Raw genomic sequence first — 21,304 nt, forward strand, 5'->3', positions numbered from 1 at the left:
TGTATTTATCTTTAAATTATGTATTTCTGTTTGCTAAAGTTGCCAGAAAAATTTATACCAGAAATAGGTTGGCTTTTACAATGTGGATTTATTAACTTATAATTAACAGTTCTTAGGTGGTGAAAAGTCTCCACCCAATGCATCAAGAAGACAGCACTTGGACTCTGAAGAATGGCTTCCAGCATCTTGGACACTTTTGTCACATGGGAAGGCACATAGCTGATATCTGCTCTTCCTTCTCTCCCAGATTTCTTTGCTTATAGCTTATGGCTTCAGTGGCTTCCTCCTTGTTTTATCATGAGTTCTCTGTTAGCTTCACCAAGTCTTTTCTCTAAACTTCTTTAATTTTATCACTTAGCTTCTTTGTGGCTTTTACCCTCTTTCAAAGGACTCTGGTAAGAAGATTAAGACCCACTTTGAATGAGGTGGTCACATCTTAATTGAAATAACCTAATTAAAAGGTCCCATCCACAATAAGTCTAATCCCACAGGACTGGATTAAAAGAATAAGATCATATCTGAGATACATACAATCTCCAAACCACCACAACATAGATTCCTGGAACATGAAGTCTTACATCAAGACCTTACAAGAGAAATAGTATACATCATCGAGCAATCATGAATTTGGAATTGGATGCAATAACCATATGGATCTTTAATTATCTTCTTATGGAGGAGAGAGCTTATTTTTTAGTTCTAGGAGAAATAGCTGCATTACAGTATTTATGAACATTACTGAAATGTAGATATATGGCAAGATGTGTATGCGTGTGGGTGTGGGTGTGTGCTTGGCAGCCAAGAGACTGATCATGTTTTATATATTTTTTGTTTTTACAAATAAGCTTCTGTGCTTCCTTATAGTAATTGAATAGCAAATTTTCTTTTGAATATACTTTTCCCTACTCTCTCAGTTCAAGTGAAAATAGTATAGATAGTTCCGACTTTCCCTGCCAGCTCTACAGGTGGATCAAGGCTTGACTGAGAAAAGCACAAAACCTTCTAAATGCAGCAATTATTAAACGTTTGTACACAGAACCCACTCTCTTCATAACAATCAGGTCCAAGTCTTTTGATATGATTATTAGGAAAGAAGTACTCTCTGTTGTTGCATTTGTTAAGGTGGGATGATGTAAGTTTGAAGCTACCCCATGAAGAGTCTGCCTGCATGTGAAGATGCCACAGAGAAAAGTACAGCTGAGGAATGGAGCGAGGGAAATTACCAATGACATGTTCACTACCTTAAATCCACATTTGCCTAAAGGAACAGGGTAATATTATAAAATAGAGATTCCAGGGGTCAAAAAGAACAGATTGTGTGCTATCTGATTTTATACATTTTTTTCTTTGCTCAAGCTGGTCTGAATAGGATTTCTATAATTTGCATCTGAAAGAATCCTGAATAATTCAGTAGGTAAATATTTTCTAATTGCTGAATGTAGCAGAAATTGAAAGAAAAAAGAAATCAAAGAAATTTCAAAGGAAAAGATATAAAGAGTTCACTGATGACAGCAGATTAAATCCACTGTGGTTTTCCCCCATAAGGCCCTTGAAATTAGGTTGCTCTATGTGAACTAAACAAAGATATCAATGAGTAATGAATAAGAATTAAAGTATACAATATCACAGTACTGATAGACCATGGATTTTATTCTGGTGAATAGTATTCTGGTTTATAAAGAAGGTATATGGCTTCCTATTTGTCAAGCCTGGCTTGTTAAAGGGATAGTTGGAATGCCATACAAAATATCTTCATGGACATTATCATTTTCTGATCTAAGAACTCAAACCCAAGCCATCTCACTCAAATACCACACAGGTATTTAGTGCTGTAAGGTTAGGCAATCAATTTGCAAAACTGTGTGGAATGCAGAAGCTTAAGAAAAAAAAAAAAGACATTCCTCTAACATGTTGCAAAACACCAAGGAGCCAAGAGCCACGTGATGGCAGAGAGGTTGAATAAGGCTATTTTCAGTGAGCTGAAAACACTGTATTTTAATTATAAAATTGCAGGTTAAATAAGCCAACAAAAAGGAGGACAGAAAATTAAGACAGAAGCCGTTTTGGAACTGAGGGATTTCTCATGTCGCTGTAGCAGATGCTGGATTTCCTGCTGAGTTTCCTGGGAGAGACTTCTGCATTTTCTAAAGTCAGGTTTCTAAAATAAGTTGAGGAATTACATAGTATGCCTTTTTTGCATTCACACTAACATATAACATGGTTTGTTACATTCTGGAAAAACAAAGTTAAACTAGGCCAATAAAGTCTTTGGTCTACACGGTATTGGATAATTGGCCCAACTGATTGGAAAGAAATATAACCATTTCAACTTGGTATTTTAGTATCACATATAGATCCCAGATAGACCCCTGAACCAAAGTGATTCAATGCAGTAAACAAACAATATTTAAGCCAACTCACACTCTCCTTACCAAAGGCTGGACTATTTGCTTCATCAAATTTGCAGTTGGTTTTATGGAATTAATTAGTCTAGTAAGTTAAAATGTTTTATTCAGTTACTTTCTGTTGAGTCAGCTATTAAGATAAATGGTTGTACCACAGCCCTGGAAGAAAAGTAATAATAGGAAGTTTTCCTGGGAAAAAAAATACCAAGACAGCTTAATTTTAACTGCCTCTACTTCATGGTGCAAAAATGAAAACAACCTCGGTCACACAACTAACATATGAGAAAAGGATTTATTTCCATTCCATGTAAATGATTACCCTGGGGTTTCACAATGTTTGTTATGACTTTAATGTGCTGATTGAGAAACCATTTTCAGAACTAGCAAATAGTTCAGCCTCCTTCAGTCCCTCTTCGAACTCTGAAGTCTGTACATGGCCATATCAAGTGCCCACAGCATTATGTTTTCTGCCTGCTTTCTCTGACCCCTGGGAACTTTTGCAGTAATGATGTTGGTCCTTTCATGTCTACTCTCAAACTTTTTGATCTTGCAAGAAGAAAATAAGTATATCTGCTGAGTTCTCAAACCATTTTCACATACATTTCAATACAGGCTTCAATACAGAAGAAGCCTGTATTCACCTGCTGTTTGTTTCTTTGAATGCTTTTGTTTTCCATTGAATTCTTTCTATTCATAAAATATAATAGAATGGAGCAACCATGTTATGATCTTTTGGATTTCCTTTAGCACCCCAGTTAATTGGCAAGCAGCAATAGCTAGGTGTTTGTGCAGTGGGAGCTAAGGGTCAGGAAAGTAAAATCAAAGGGATTGCTTAGGCAAGAAATGTTAACAAACTGGTATTAGAAAAACAGCATCTACATGGAAACCCAGCAGGAAGCTGGCAGTTAGAAGCAGCCTGGAAACCACATTAATAATCGTTCAGTTTGAACCTGCAAGGGCCATGTCAGCTACTTACCTCCAACCCGCTTTGAGCAGATGGTTCTTCTGCCAGGAAGCTCAGAAAATCAGATTAGATTAGTGCCCAAACTAAAATCACAGTACATGCACAGAAAGGGTCTTCTCTTTATCATCAGAGAACCCTCTCAATTTCACAATTGTGGAGAATTAATGAGTTAAGTTTGCACAGGCAGTTGCCATAGAGATTTAAGATTAATTGCAAAAGATACCTATAATTCAGGCAGAATTGGAATTTACGAACAAAAGAATAATTTCTAAAAGACAAAATCATGACCTTCATATAATTGCAGAATAATATTTGTCCAAAATTCATTCAGCTCACTAATTAATGAGTGCATTGGTAAAGATGGCTCACTGGACATTTGAGGAGCTGGGTATTTGTAGGACACATGATAAAGAATAGTTTGAAAAAGATTACTAGGTTAGATTTTAAGGCAATGGTATAAGCACTGCAGTTAACCTTTACAGTTAATTTTCTATGACAGAAATTATTTGCATCTTTATCAGATAAGTCTACAAGTTCACAGGTAACTTTCAGAGTCTTAACCCTTAATAAATGATGAACAGCAAAGTCAAATTATGGTGCATTCTCCTAAAAACTTAACCTTGGATGATTCTGGTAAACAATGCTTTAGTAAGACATTGAAAGCATGTACAAGCATCCTTTTTGCCTTATTTCCAGGTTTTGGATACTTTTTTTTTTCTAACAATACTAAGCAGATAGGCAGGAATTATTTCTTTGTGTTTGTAACTGGGATATACATTATCTCCTCAATGTGGAATAGCCTTAAGTGGTTGGTCCCTCATTTTTCCTGTTGTGTCAACTAATTGTTTTGGAACACTATTTCGATTTATTGCATTTTTCTTGCCTATAATATTCTATTCTTTGAGAGGAACTCAGTTATCTCCTCCTGTAAGATCTATAATCTTCAAAGACATATGGTTGAACTTGGTTCTGGGATATCTGAAATGAAACCATGTAATCACAGACAAAAGACAAAGACTAGACAGAGAATTTTCTCTTAAAAAGTGGAATTTTCTCTTTTGGCATAGTTGATGTAATACGAGAGAAAAGAATTAGAGAGACACTGGGGAAAATGCTGTAATATTGAAATCCAAAGAACTTGGTGAAATTTCTTTCTCTGAGCAAGCTTTGGGTTGGGATGTTATGCTTTCTAATAGCTAATAAAATTTTCCAAGTGCCTGTGAGAGAACCCGTCTCTGTTTTTCTCTAATTTTCCTTTAAGCCCTAAGGGGCAATGGCTAGTACAGGCAGAAATTCAGACATCGGGTTATCTCCAAATATTGACAATATCTTGGGTAGCTGATTTACTTAAAATTTTGTCTCAAAATATATCATTCTTACCTTTGAATATCACTGGGACTAAACATGACAATAGGCCTGACTTAATTTCACTTATTTTCAGAAAAATAAATCATCTAATAAGCCTTGTTCTCATGCTGTTGAAAGCAAAATAAACAGACATGACTTTGCATTTATACAGTTCATCTTTGGCAACCAATGGCACAGGCAGGATTTTCTGGTTCTGAACAAGTTTGAAAATGAAAGCAAAATTTTCCTGTGTCTGAATAAATAATTGATGTATTAGAATTTTACATACTGTTATATAAAAGTAACTAATACTTTTATCATTTAAAAAATTCATTAGTCATTCACCTATATGAAGTCATATTTAACACCTAGATGTAGTTTTTCATTCCTGTCACTCTTCCAAGAATTAATTTATGTCAGTATATGTTTCTGCATAAGTATATGTGTGAAAGACATACACAAAACTTTTGTTTTGTTTTTGGAAAATAAAAGTCAGTCTGGGTGAATGAAGCAAGATCGGAAAGTAAAGTCAGGAGAACCAGTATGACTTGAAAAAATATGTGGGCACCAAGGTCCCTGACATGTGACCTATAATCTAGAGAAAACTCCTTCCAAAGCCTATGTGGCCTAAGAATTCTCCATTGCAAGGGAGACGTTTGAGAAGCGGATATAAAGGACATAACAAGAAAGTATGGTTTGGTGTAGCTGGATTAATACTATGCAGACAATAAGTCTAGCAGGATGTGCAGGGCAGCAAGTATTCAGTGTAAATGTTCAGAAATGGAAAAAAGCCTTTAAAAAGTAACATAATAGAGCCGTTTTTATGGAATCGTTATTTTTGCACATCATACCATAGACCTTAAAAAATGTTAAGGCACTAATCATTCTAGAGTCTTCATAGCCAATCCTATAATGACAACCAGGACCCAAGGATAGAAGAGTGATCCAAATACTTGTTTGTCAAGTCTGGCAGAGGAGAACAAGCCAAGTAAGTGAGGGGGTAGATCGGTAGGAGCCAAAGACAGGTGGGATAGCATGTCATTGAAAGAACAGAGAGGAAACTAAAAGAAGATGTGAAACCAGTGGATAGGAACTGGGTAGACTTAAAAATGAACTGTGCAGGAGGCAAGACCAAATAATGGAATCATGAACATGAGGCTGCCCATAAATCCAAGCACTAGAGTAGCTCAGGAGGAACTCAGGAGGATTTCAACATATATGTTGAAATGAGATATCTGGGAAAGGGTTCATCATGATGGAGTTGCATCATCAGGTTTTGAAAAATATTAGGGCTTTACTAGATTTATTAAGGGGACAGTTACAAAACAACAAAATTAAAATTTTACTAAAAAGCAGTGACCAAATTTTTAAAAGGCACAAAATGTGTAAGAGACAACAGAAAATTATAAAACAGGGATTTTTTTTTCTCAATTCTACTGCACACCTCTTTGTTTCTAATGAGTATCAACAGGTAAAAATCAGATGTTATATATATTGTACTTGCAATGATGTTCTCTTCAGAAAGGAGGATATTTTTCAAATGCCAAAGAAATATAGTTTAATCTGATTGCCAGCTACTTCAAGATTAATGTAAAGGAAGGTCAAGTCCAATAAAACCTAGACAACAAATGAATGGAGATTCTGAGATTTTATCTAAATGAAAGCTATTGCATTGAATAGTTGCCCTATAAAATATTTCCACTTAATAGTGGTTATTTAAGACCTGCAAGAACTGTTGAGACAACACTGATGGTGATGAATTAAACTTGTTTATTCCCAGTAAGATTGAGGAAAACATTCAGCAGAGCTATGACAAGTCTATTATTGGATCTTAAGTATGAAGGAAAATAACATACTTTTACCGCAATAAAGTGCTAATAAAATGTTGAATCTATTATGATGAATAAATGGAGGGAAAATCATTTAATGAAATTTCAGCTAGCATTGTGAAAAGATTAAATACTGGGAATTAAAGCACACAGTGAATTTTAGTTCACCAAATTATAAACTAATAAATTGCAAAAATATTTAAACAAATACAAATAATGAATGATACCTGTGTGATATGATTATTTAAGTACCTGGGAATTTCTGATTAACCAGATTTACCAAGAAAAGAAAGAAAAATGACACTCAATTTTCTTTAGGGGGTGAGAGTTGCTCTTCATTAATCTTTTAAATATCATGGTTCTATAATTAGACCCACTGGGTGTCTATTTGAAGTTTTAGAAAAACCTGTGTGAGACAAAATTAAATTCAAAGAAAATTGAGACAAAGAGTATCACTTTGTAATTGTAATGGGCAAATCCACAATGAGGATATAGCTGTCATGAATACTTAAATGTCATAACATCTAAATACTGAAAGTTAAATAGTCAAGTACATGGAGAGATAGATAATGAATATCGACATGTATCTCTGTTAGATTGCATAGACAAAACTATAAGTAAGAACAGAGGAAAGTTTAACAAATTTATTTTAAAAGTTGAATAAATATAGATCTACAGATATACGTAGTAAAAACAGGAACCTACCAAGAGAAAAGTTCAGTTATAAAAATGGACCACATATTAAACTATAAAGAAAAAGTCATTTAATTTCCTATTTGAAATAGCACAGGCTGCATTATCAGATGATAATACAATTAAACTAGAAATTAAGAACAGGAATAGAAACCAGAGAAACTCTTCATTTATTTCAGATGGCCGCTGAAGAGGCAGTCCACCCAGGGAGTAGCATTCGAGTCTTGTTTTTGTTGGTGTGGATTCTGGAGCTTAGGCATTGCATTTGGTAGGAGAGTAAGATTTCTTTGGCAACCCAGTTCCTTAAAACTCTAGAAGGTATCAGGGCTATTGAATTCTGGGAAATTCTGTGAGGGATTAAACCATATCCAGAGACACAGACCTGAAATGCCAGAAATTGTATCTGTTGGTCACTGGTCTTCTTGTCTGACCATTAGTCAATGACCATCTTACCTGACAGTGCACTCGTTTGGTTTGGCACAGAAAGCTTTAAGAGACATTCTGGAGAAAATCCTGGAACTTGAGTGTTATCAATTTCATGCTTGCTAGCTTGGCTATTTCCATAATGTTTAGGAAAGGTTAGGGTTCACAAAACAGAAATCACTCTAGCTAGTTAAGTAGAAAGGGGTTGGAATAGAGGGAATTTGGTGCTTAAAAACTCATCAGAAGAGCGAGAGTTCAGCCAAGCAGGCTCTAGACTGGATTTCTGAGAATGAGTCATAGAGCAGCACTGCAGAGCTGACCTGGCCCAAGAGCTCCTGCCTCTACTGCAGTCAGGAGGCTAGGGTATCAGAAAATGCTGGCATTACAGTTGTTAACTACAAAATCCCGCTGTTTTTTCACAGCTGGGCCAGCCTCAGTTAGCTGCTTGCTTCTCAACACTTACAAAGAAGCTTACTAATTCAAATAGCTTCATGCTCTTTTTCTGAAGGTTAAAGTTCTGTTCTACATAGTAGTGGCTGCATTTTAAATTAAGCCTCCTTCTCATCCCCACCCTTACAATCAACCATGGAGGTTTCATTCTGAATAGCTGACATGTGATTATTATCAAGTGGGGCAAAACATTTCAATAGCCAACAGAACAATTAAAAAGCATCATTGCTTTGATTCATCTTACTTTTGTTTTTTCCTGCTGGATAGTATGTAGTTGTGTGGTTACACATAGGGCTTTGATGTCAGACCACCTGGTTTCAAACTCTACTGTTAACAAACTGGAAAAACTTGGGATGAAGTAATCATGCTAAGCTTTAATTTCTTCATCTATAAAATAACCACAGTAATAATAGGGACTATTCATAGAGTCATTCTATAGATTAAATGACACAGGGCACTAAAGTGCTCAGAGCACTACCTGGCACATCTTAAGCCCTTAACGATGGTGGGACAGGTTTTATAATCACCATATTATTTGCCATTCCCCCTTTTTGCTTCAAGTGCACTCTCTCTTTAATTTATAATTTCACATCTGCCACTTCATTCTAGGGGGAATAACTGACTTCCTAAATGCCAAAACCTAGTCATCTTTTTCCCAGCTCTCATTCATCATGATTATCTCCTGACTTTAACTTTGTTCATTATTCTTGAGAGTTCTCACCAGTATTGATTGACACTGATGGCACACATGGGCTTTCACTTTTTTCTCATTTACCCTGCATGTTCAATCTGTCTTTATGGCAACATTTGTGGTCCTCCTTTTCATCTATTATAATAGTGCTAACCTCCATTATCTTATGCCTGTACTAATTTTTAGTCCCTTGCCGATGGTTGACTCCTTTTCATTATCTTTGCTTGAATTCATTTTGCACACCGATTGAGAAATGAATATTTTTCAGACACTAATTCTATCATTCCAATGCTCAGAGATTTTCAGTGACTTCTGTTTACCTACCAAATTAAGTTCAATTTGTCTCCTATTACATCTTCTAGTCTTATATCTAAGCATTTTCTGAAATGTGGTGCTCATCACAGACTGTCATCTGTTGAGGCCTTTGCTTATACAGAACCTTACCTGAAATGCCTTCTCCTCAACCATTTCCACATCCTGAATTCCTATGAATCCTTAAAGGACTGATTCAAATGCTTCCTGCCTTAGAAAGGTTTCTCTGATAAGCCTCTCCCTTTTCAGGGTGGTATAATTTATATCCATCACTGGATATATCATATACAGTCCTATATTGGAGTCAATTTTTGTAAACATGCCCTAACTAACATGTTAGATCAGGGGTCATCAAACTTTTCCATAAAAGATAAGATAAAAAAAATTATTTCAGGAGATGGTGCAATGGTGGCTCAGTGGCAGAATTCTCACCTGCCATGCCAGAGACCTGTGTTTGATCCCCAGAGCCTGCTATGCCAAAATATTTACATCTATCTATTACCAAATATGTATATCTATATCTATCTATCACAAAAATAATTAGATCATTTCAAATATGAACTGTATACATGCTAATTCTTAACTTCCCACCCCCTATTTCACTCCATCCCCTGGAAACCTTATATTCTAGATCCTGATTCTCAGAGTCTGCTCATTCTAATTGGCTCAAATCAGTGAGGTCATACAAGATTTATCCTTTTCTTTCTGGCTTATTTCATTCAATGTGATGTTTTCAAGGTTCATCCATATGGTCACACATATGAGGAGTTCAGTACTTTTTATGACTGAATAATATTCAATGCTATGTACATATTACATATTCTTTGTCCATTCATCGATTGATGGATGCTTAGGTTGCAGACATCTTTTGGAAATTGTGAATAATGTTACTATGAACACCAGTGTGCAAATATCTGTTTGAGCACATGCTTTCAATTATTTTGGTATATACCTATGGTGGTATTACCAGGTCATATGGTAACTCTACACTTTGCTTTATAAGGAACCATCAAGCTGTCTTTCACAGTGGCTGCACCATTTTACATTGCCACTAACAATGAATGAATGTTCCTACTTCTCTGCATTCTCTCCGACACTTGGTATTTATTGTTTTTTTGTTTTTAATAGCAGCCATTCTAATGGGTCTAAAAAGGTATATCATTGTGGTTTTGATTTGGGTGTCTCTGATGACTAATAATGTTTAGCATGTTTTTCATGTATTTTTTTGCCATCTGTATGCCTTTTATAACAACCTGTCTCTTTAAGTCTTTTGTGCAATTTTAATTGGGTTGAAAGTATTATATAGCTGGAAAAGCCATGTTCCTTATCCTAATCCAATTCTGTGTGAACAGACCTATTTTGGGGTGGGATCTTTTTGATTAAGTTGTTTCCATGTAGGTGTAACTCATCTAGTTGTGGTGGGATCTTTTGATTAGGTGATTTCTATGTAGAAGTATCTCTGCCCATATAAAATAGGTCTTAATCCACTTACTGGAATTCTTTAGGAGGGAACCATTTTGGAAAAAGCTTCAGAGCCAACACAGACATTTGGAGGGGCAGAGAGAAAATACCCCTCAGGAAGTTGTTTGAAACCAGAAGCCAAAGGACAAGCTTATGCTAGCCACATGCCTTCCCAGGTGACAGAAGTGTTCCAGATACCCTCAGCCTGACAGATATCTGGAGTTAAGATATCTGTCACTGGATGCCTTGGTTTGGAGGTTTTTGTGTCCTTAGAACTGTCAACTTGTAGCTTAATAAATCTACCTTATATAAGCCAACTCAATTCTGGTATATTACATTTGGTACCATTAGCAAGCTAAAACAAGTTGTTTGTCTTTTTGTTCTTAAGCTGAAGGATTTCTTTATATATACTGGATATAAATCCTTTATCAGATATATTGTTTCCAAATATTTCTCACATTGTATAGGTTGCCTTTTTATTTTCATGATAAAGTCCTTCAAAGAACAATTTTTTTTCTTTATTTTGATGTGGCCCTATTTATCTATTTTTCTCTTTTGTTGCATGTGCTCTGGGTGTAAAGTCTAAGAAACCATTCCCTGACATAAGCTCCTGAAGATGCTCCTCTAGGTTTTCTTCTACAAGTTTGATGGTTCTAGCTCTTCTATATAGGTCTTTGATCCATTTTGAGTTGATTTTTGCATAAGGTGGGAAGTAGTGATCCTCCTTCTTGTTGCAAATGGAGATCCAATTTGGTATGAAGGTGATGTTGGCCTCATAGAATGAGTTAGGGAGTGCTCCCTCTTCTTCAATTTTTGGAAAATTTTGACAGAATTGGAGATACATCTTCTTAGAAAGTTTGGTAGAGGTATTAGTCAGGTTTCTTTAGAAAAGCAGAATCAATAGGAGGTATACATAAATATAAGACTTATAAAACTGTCCCACATAACTGTGGGAATGTAAAGTCCAAAATCCATAGGGCAGGCTGCTAGGGTGACAACTCTGATGAAGGGTCTCAGTGAACTCCACAGGAGAGGCTTGCTGGCTAAAGAAGCAGTGAAAACTCTCTCTTCTCCCTTAAAAGCCTTCAACTGATCAAATCCAACCAACTGGATTATCTCATCAGCAGGAGACACACCTAGAGTTGATTATAGATGTAAAATCAGCCACAGATGAAATAAACTAACTGATGATTTAATGAACCAGACTTCTGGTTTATCAAAAATTCCTCAAATAACCTTGCAGCAATGGTTAGGTCAGTGCTTTCCTGACCAGACAACTGGGCACCATCACCTGGCCAAGTTAACACCAGAACCTAACCAACACACTAGAACTCCCCCATGAGTCATCTGTTCTTGGGCTTTTCTTTGTTGGAAGGATTTTGATTTCTGTTTCAATTTCTTTACTAGTAACTGATTGTTGAGATCTTTTGCTTCTTCTTAAGTCAATATAGGTAGTTTTCTTGTTTTTAAGAATTTTCCTATTTCATCTAAGTTATCTAATTTATTGTTACTTTTATGTCCCTTACTATCATCAGTGGTGGCCAGGGATTAGACCCCCTGCCACAACAGTGGGGGATGGGTCCAGTAGCTGCCTTGTGAAAGAGCATTACATTACATTACTGTAATTAATCAGCCTCACCCTCTCTTTCTTCCCTGGATGCTATATATTGTTATTCTGGCTTATGGCATTTCAAAGTAGTTGTTTCAGGTATTTAATGCCTGTTTAATAGTTGCTTTCATGGTAGGATTGAGTCCCAGAGTTCCCTATTCAACATCTTCTCCAGAAATACCCATAACATCATCTTCTTGAAGATAGAAAACATTCACTTACCTTCTATAATTTTTCTTGAACTTAGTTACTAATATTCCTAGAATGAATAGGCTTGCAGTTCACATCCTCATGTTTTGACATCTTACATTGATATTCCATTTCATATTATTATGATTTAGTAATACATACAATATTCTGCTTTCAAGAAGTTCTGTCATTTTATACATTATATATCAAGTTTCTCATTGGAGAGACATTAATCAATTTTTATCTTCTCCTTCAGTTATTTAAATATAGCATTCCTTCATTTCTGGACTGTACATTAAATCTGTTCTATAAAGACAAGTACCTTTCAAAAGAAAATTTGAGTCATATAAAATAGATAAAAGATTTTTAGTATGTCATTATTTAAAATCATGGCTATTTGGTTACATATTCATATCATTATCTTTTATTTAGAAGGATAATATTGCAGATAGGGATTAAATTGCTTAAGCAAATAATATCTGGCATTTAAAAATGGACTACCTACCAACTGAGCTGTAAGAAGTTTCTAATTTAAAAAAGTACATGCAAGTGAAACCACATTGATTTTTGATGGCTGCAGTATAAAAATTAATTATATAGTTATATTATGTACCATGAATTTATTAATTTTCTTAAATTATCTTTAATTGTTGGTCTCTGTTTTCCCTATTTAATTGCTGTTAATTGCAAATGCAATAAGTATCTTTTTTTTAATGTTAAGGGCAATACCAAAATGTCATATTTCAAAAGAAAAAGATACATTGGAAATGGAAAGTGATCTGTTCCCGATGGGACCATCAGTAGAATTCCCTACACCCATTATATGCTCTACAAGTTTTATGTATGGAAAACTGCAAGCCCATAGCAACCACTTTTACCTGAAAAAGCAATGGAACTTTCATGTATATTTTATTGCCTGAGTATCACTGGAATGTTAGGTGTCTCTAGGTTGTTTAGGGGGACAAGCTTGATCAGAAGCAATTTTGGAGACTACCAAATTACCAATCTTCTCATCAGGGAAAGTTTAGGCTAGGGTGTGAGTAAAATATATCAAGATACTAATCTTGGCAAGGACATCTTTCCTCAAGTTCCTTAGAATCTTTTCCAGTCCAAAATGCCTCTGGCTTAAAAAGCTGGGTGGTAATGGGGTTAATGCTGTTCAATCAGAGTTCTGCAGGGAAAACGTTGATGCTTGAGCAAAATAAATGAAATGCAGCCATACCAACACATAAAATAGAAAGATATAGTCAAGTGAAGGACATTTTCCTAACAACTGTTAAGTGTAGTAAGGCAAAAATAATATTTCCAGCTTAGGGCAGAGTTATTCATCTATTAGGTGCTCTATAAATAATTGTTGAATAAAAGAATGAATAAATGAGTGAATATTGCACTTAAAGTTTAAACATCCCTTGAAATAAAGCATTATTATAAAAAGATGACTTGTAGATGTCTATCTGGCATATGTATGTTCAAATCATAACATTTTGCAGTTGCCCTTCCACTGTGGAAAGATCAAAAACTCCATGAGGGCTAAATCTGTTTGTTTTAGTTCTCTATTGCATTGACCATTCAAAAACAGTGCCTGGGACCCATTCTATTTTTAATAATTATATCTCTGATGAATGGGTACTTGAATAGCTTTCCTTGAATATTACTTCTCCAATTCCCCAACTATCCCTTTCTGAGAAATGTAGACCCCACAAAGAAATTTGGAAGAAAATATTAGTAATATACATTAGATAAAGTCGTTTTCTTAATACCTCCCCAATTCCGAGACAGAGAACCAGGCAAAATGACTAAGAGGATACCCAGTTTTAAGCCAAAAAAGTTAGTTCAATGAATGCCAATTAGTCTATGCAAATTTTATCCAGTGAAATGTGCATTCATATCCTCTTGGCACTGGCGCGCTGTAATTATTGAAGTGTTTCGGAGAGGAGGGGTAAACCAGGATTTGTGACCCTTGCTGATTTCCATGATGTATTTTAAGAAGATAAGTCTTAATGCAGCACTGAAGTTGGCTCCAGCACCCAAGTACCTCCAGGTACAGATCTGAGAATGGGCTTCTACATAATCTTAAGTGGACAGTGAATGGAGCCAAATTAAATCCCCTCATCCTACACGTTTGCAAACAGTGAGTCTGGATCCCTTTCTCTTCATCAGCAAAAAGGAAAACGAAATGAAAAAAACTCAGTCTGTAGCCTGGAGGTATGGAGGGGTGAAAAGGAATCAGAAAAGAAAAAGTATTCTCCAAACAAAAAGTTTACATCTATATATACATTTTAAAAATCTAATGCAAGTTCCTTAAAGAAGAGTTTACTTATAATACCATAATAAATAAATTCACACCCACATATTAATACATGCTACTCGTTTCTTATTTACTAAGCACTAAACAAGTGCTTTATTTGCTGCCTGTCTATTAAATTATTGGGGTATTTATTCTTCCCTGTATTTTGTTCCAGCACTCCTCTGGAAGTGAAATACTTATGTCCACAGCAGGTTATGTGTTCCTTGAAAGCAGAAAAAAATTAACTCGGTAATTTAGTCAGCAAATATTTATCATCTGTTGACTATGGCAACCACCTATTGAGCTTACTACAGAGTGGGATTGGGAAAATGTTTTTTGTAAAAACAATTCTCTTGGGAATCTCTGCTGTCCTGTCAGCTTCCTCCCTTTTGTCTCATGCGTTCTCATGTATGTTTGCTGATCACACAACTCACGGGGGAGTTACTCTTTTGCCCATTTTAAATGTTGTGATACCCTATGCCCAAAGTAAAATAAGCCTCTTCTAGGGAAAGACTGAATTGAACTGTTCTATATCTTCAGAACCCTTCTGAGGACTGTGGATACAGAGGAAGATTTTTGATGACCCAACAATTTTTCATATCTCCTATGGTTTCTAGTAGACAGATTAGATTCTCAGTAAGTGTTGGTTGCATGTAATGGAATGATTTTAAAGTCTTAAATAATTATACATCCAGTTTCTTGATGTAGTTTAAACATTTATCTGAAAAATCAACACATTATTTTAAAAATATTGTAGAAAAGCTCAATTTTTTCCATTTTGAAAATATGTATACGAAGTATATTGATTTTTGGTATACAATGATAAAACTGGATTTTCCTGATTGATCATTGAATTTGGGCAGAAATTATGTCTGTATTGCCAAAAGACAAGAGAAAAATAAATTGATAAATCGTTGAAGTAAAGTTGTTAGCCTTTCTGTTAACATATTTTCATATAAACAAATGATATTCAATGAATATTTCCAAGTGTGCTACATAGTTAGGAAAAAACCTGATCCTCATAAAAATCTTTAATGTTACATCCATATTAGCTCTATCTATATATTCTATATGTTGCTGAACTAGAAAAAAACTAAGTCAAATTGTAAACAAAGAGAAGTATTGTAACTAAAGCATTATTTTTAATTTTTCATCCAGATATGAGATATCTTACAGACACAGATACTGTTGAAAAGCATGTCTCTGCAGTATTTCTTTTAAATTATGAAGAACTGGAAGACAGACAGGCTACTGCAAATTGACTGTATGCTAGGTAATCTATTTTCTTTTCAATTCAATGAATAAAGAAGTAGACATGATCTTAAATTGACAATGACACAATCCAATAAATATACCCTCAAGGGTATCCCATAAACTATTAAGCAATAACTAAAACTGCCTTTTCTTAATGTCTTCAATGATTTATTAAATCTCACACTTTGATATAAGGTGTGATTTTAGAATACTGCATTTGTACAGTATGAATTTTTTACACTTATTCTAGAGAAGAATAGGTATGTTTCCCCAACGAATGATGTGATTTTTATTTTTACATTGTATTTGAATTTTTGAATAGGTAACCCATTCACCTATTCAAATACCAAAAAGATCAAAGAGTCTACTATAGAAAATCTGTTTACTACTTTTGTTGTTCACTACCCACTCTCCTGCCTGGAGATATCCAATGTTACTGGTTTCTTCTCTCTCATTCCCCATGTATAAGCACGTATTATTTTAAAATAAATGGTAGCACAATATTCAGTCTTCTTGCACATCACCATCATTTTTATAATTTAACTATATATATCTTGGTTATTGTTCCATGCCAGTGCATAAAGCCTTTCTCATGCTTTGTTATAGCTCCATAATTTTCTGTTGAATAGATGTTGCCACAATATATTTAACCAGGTCTCCATTGATGGCCTTTGAGATTCTTTTAATTTCTTACAAATACAAATACTGCTACAATGAATGACCTTGAACATACATCATACTGCTCATGTGAAAGAATGTCTGAAGAATAGACTCCTCAATGTGGAATTGCTGGAAAAAAGAATATGTGCATTTGTAGTTTGGGTATTTGATAGGATAAAGATTGCCTTCTACAGAGGTTGCACTCATTTACTTTTATACCACCACTGTAGGAAACCATTTTTCTTTCCATTCCCTAGCCCAGATACTATGAGTATTTCTGTCATTCTCATAGGTGAAAAGCAGCACCTTCATTTTTTAAACTGACAAATAATATATGTACAAAAAAATGCATAAAATCACAGTCTGAACAAACCCATGTAACTTGCACCCAGATCAAGAAATGGAGACTTACGAGCATCTCTGAAACCCACCTTGACTTACTGACTCCTGTCCAAGGGTGCCCTCTCTCTGAGTCCTAAACCCAGAGATTAGCTCTAGCTGTTTCGGATATTTTTGTAAATAGAATTAGTATACTTCATGTGTCTGAATTCTTACACTTAAAATTTTGTTTGTGATATTCATCAATATTTTTATATAGTTATGTTTCGTTCTTCTTCATTGCTATGTAGTGTTTCCTTAGGCAATTATTCCACAATTTATACTCTACTGTTGATGGAAATTTGGGAAGTCTCCAGTTTTTCTGCTATTACAAATGATGATTCCATGAACATTCTTAGATATGTCTTTTGATGATCGTATGTACACATATCTCTGCAGGGTATTTAACTATAAGTAAAATTACCAGATTATCAAGTACCCATATGTTCAGCTCTAGTAAATTCTACTAGACAGTTTCCAACAGTTTACCAAGTCACATTCCCACCAGCAGTGTGTATGAGTTCTGGGGGCTTTTAGTACGTTACAGTTATTTGTATTTCTTCTTCTGAAATCTGTTGACTCTACCATCAAGAGAATGTGTATGCATGTGTGTGTGTATAATCACTTTTCATCACCTCTGCTATAACCATTAAAGAGAATCACTAACATTACTTTCCTGGAACATTGGAAAGCCCCTTACTTGACTTCCTTATTTCCATCCTTGCTGTACTACAATTCAATCTCAACATGGCGGCCCCAGGGATCTTGTTAAATAGTGAGTCAGATCTTGTCACTACTCTCTGTGAATCCTCCCATGCAATCCATTTTACACAGATGAAAGCCAAATGCTTACAGTGACCTACAATTCCCTGAGTAATCTGGCCCAATTACGTCCCAGAATTAATTGCCAACTACTCTTGCTTTTCTCTATTCTGCTCTAACACCCCTGACCTCCTTGTTTTTCCTCAAATATTCCAAGCACACTCTTGCCTTAGGATATATACACAAGCTCATCCTCATGATATTTTTATCATATCTTTAAGGTAGCCTAGCTGACTTCCTCACCACCTTTAAGATTTCTTCTCCAGGCAGCTTTTCCTGACTACCCTTATGCTTAACTCTGGTTCTTCTGATCTCCATTTTTCTGCTTTTACCCCATAGTTTTTAAGTTTTTAAGCATTTTGTCTCACCCACAATTTACTCATATAGAATATTTACTGTTAAATGCCTCTCACTGCCAGAGTATAAGCTAGGTAAGGGCAAGGCTTTTGTTCTATTTTCTTCATTGATGAATTCTTAGTTCTAGATCAGTGTCTGGGACATAATAAATGCTCGATAAATATGCACTAAATTCTATAAGAACAGAAAAATAAATGTTCTGTAATATGAATTAAAAATACAATTTTACAATTTATCATTTGACATTTGCCTTTCTTAGAAGTTTTTGCCTTGCAAAATACATGAAATTTTTTTGCAGTTTAACTTATATGAATTTTGTATTTAGTGTCAATCTTAGAGAAGAGTTGCTCCATTAAGTTTATTTTTTAAAATTACCAGTACTTTTATGATTTTGGTTTTCATATTAAATCTTCCATGCATCTGAAGTTTATATTTTCAGATGATCTTAATTGTTTCAGCAGTATCCACTGAATTATCCATATTTCCATTACTGATCTCAAATTCCATCTTTGACATTTAATGAATTCTTGTGTGAATTGGTGTTTGTTTCAATTTGTGTTTCTTTCTTGACATTTTACTCTGTTGCATGGGTCAGTCTGTTTATTTATCCACCAGGACCACAGTTTTCAAAATTTATTGTAATTTTATACTACCAGTTTCCTCTTTTTACTCTCCCTTTTAAGAGTTTCCCTGGCAAATTTTCCATACTTAAGAAAATAATATTTCTCTCTGTTTCTCTTAATCTCTTTACCTTCCTCAATAACATTTACTTTTTTTATATATATCTTATATATTTCTCTTTATTTTCAGTTATTTTTATTGCTATTGTGAATAGACTTATTTCCCATTATGTCTTTTGCTTTTTATCAAAGACTATTGATTTCTGTACATTAATTTGGTACCTAGCCCAGTGCATTAATTTTTTTAATATTAGTAGAAATTCAATTGATCCTCATAGGCTATAGATACATGCAATTTTACTATCTTCAAGCAATACTTGATTTTTACTTCTTTTTCATTTTTTACCATTAATTTACTTCCTTTGTCTTAAAATGAACTGATATATAGTACATTCCATTTACCATACATTGATATTCTATAGATACTGAGTTTTGGTTTACTTGATTAGTCATGGACTGAGACACAAATTTCAGAATCAATGGATTTCTGTTTTACTTCTTATAGTTCCTATAAGTTATGCTTTATTAAATTGATATTATGTTATTTAGTACAAAGTTATTAATACTCACATTTTATTTGTGAGCTGATATTGTTACAAAGTGACTTTTTCTCATTTAATGCTTCTTTTTCCCTGGATTGTGATAGTGATCCTATTATAAGTAAGACACTCTCTTTTTGCTTGCATTTGCCTCAGGTAACTTTATCCATAACATATTTTTAGTTCTATTTTACTGAATCAGTTGTCTTGAATATAATGCATATTTAGGTTTTGCAATATGATCCAGTTGCTCTGTGGTTTCTGCTTTGTTTTCGGTTGTCATCTCTTCTGTTATTTTGGAAGGTTTGCATTTGTGTCCTGTTTAATTTTAAATATATATATATATATATATAATTTTTTCTATGTAATATCTTTGATCTTCTATTTCTTTAGGTTGTATTTATTGATTTCTCACTTTAATAAATGATCATTTTATATTCCTCTCTTTTCTATTCCTTCTCCCTTTCTTTCTTTTCTCATTCCTCTTTGCAGATTATATGATTTTTTTATTAGTGTTTTCTTCATTTTACTATTATGTTTCTGCTGGATATTCCCCTTTTGTTTCTCAAGAACCACTGTCTATACTTCTCACCCTGCTCTGTGCCCTGGAAAGCTGTATGGGGTTCTGTCAAAATGCTATGTTACCTTCTGTTTTAGGTCTAAGGGCAGTAACAGCTCCCCACTGTTGCTAACTCCCAGCCAATTCATGATTACTTTCTGGTTTCCTTTAATCTGGCCAACATTCCTTCATTAATCTCTTTTCAATTATCTTATTCAATAATGTGATCTGCTTTCTGCTGGGACCCTCACTGATACACCATTTTGACCTCTAGTTATTGATTTATTAGCTTCACATGGTATCTCTTGATCTTTTGTTATTATATTTGAGGAACTCAGCATTCCTTCCCACCATCTCCCATTACTGTGACTCCCATCATCTCTCTTCCTTCCTTCTCAGCTTCTATTTTTAAATGACAATTTCTATGTTGTCTCAGATTATGTACATTATTTTAATAAGCATATGTCCTCACTTATGTAATATTAGATCCATTATGAAATAATTTCAGTGTTCACTAACAGTTCTACTGCAACAATTTGCTCAGCCATCCTTTGATTATTGAAATCTGCTCTGCATTGTTTTGTTTTTTAAAAAGGGTCATGAGAACAATGTCATCTGATTTCTCGCATGTTGAAGAAGATTCATCTGTTCCTTTACACTTGAATGATTTTGATCTGAGTATAAAATTCTTAGGTCAAAATTTCTTTGAGTACAAAATTTCTTTGCTTGAAAACTTTTTAGGAGTCTCTTTCACCTCCCACTTGTATTTATATATTTAATCCTGTTTTGGAGAAGTCTAGATCCCCATGTTTATTTTTTCCTCTTTTTTTTCTTGTATGTTGGATATTTTTAAAAAAGGATTCTTTCTTTAAATTTGATGTTTAACAGAATTAACAAGATTGACTATTTAGTACCAAGTTTTACTCAGTAGACTTTTTCAAATCTTCTTTTATTTCTTGAAAATTTTCTCTGTTCCATTATTTTGCTGTCTTTTTTTATTGTGGAATTCTATAATGTGTATTTTTAATCTCCTTTGTTTATTTCCCATATCTCTGATTTACCTCTGCAATCTTTGTCAAATATTATTTTCCATTTCATTTTGCTCAATTTGTTTTCATTCCTGTCTTCTATAACCCATACGGTATCTTTTAGCACTTTCTATTCTTGAGCTTTTTCCAATTTTGTTTGATTTCTCCTACTCTTTGTACCATCTCTTTCCTGCTCTTGCATCTGTTTTGTACTCTTGTTTTATGAAGATTATTGCATCACCAACATAAAAAAAATCATGCAGACATATTGAAGCCCATTTGATCTGTTCCATGTTAACATCTTTCTGGTAATAACTTTAATTTGCTATTTGTTTTCAACTGTCATTCTTTTGTTTTTTATTGTAAA

This window comes from Tamandua tetradactyla, chromosome 11, assembly GCF_023851605.1.
Source record: "Tamandua tetradactyla isolate mTamTet1 chromosome 11, mTamTet1.pri, whole genome shotgun sequence".
Taxonomy (NCBI): Eukaryota; Metazoa; Chordata; class Mammalia; order Pilosa; family Myrmecophagidae; genus Tamandua; species Tamandua tetradactyla.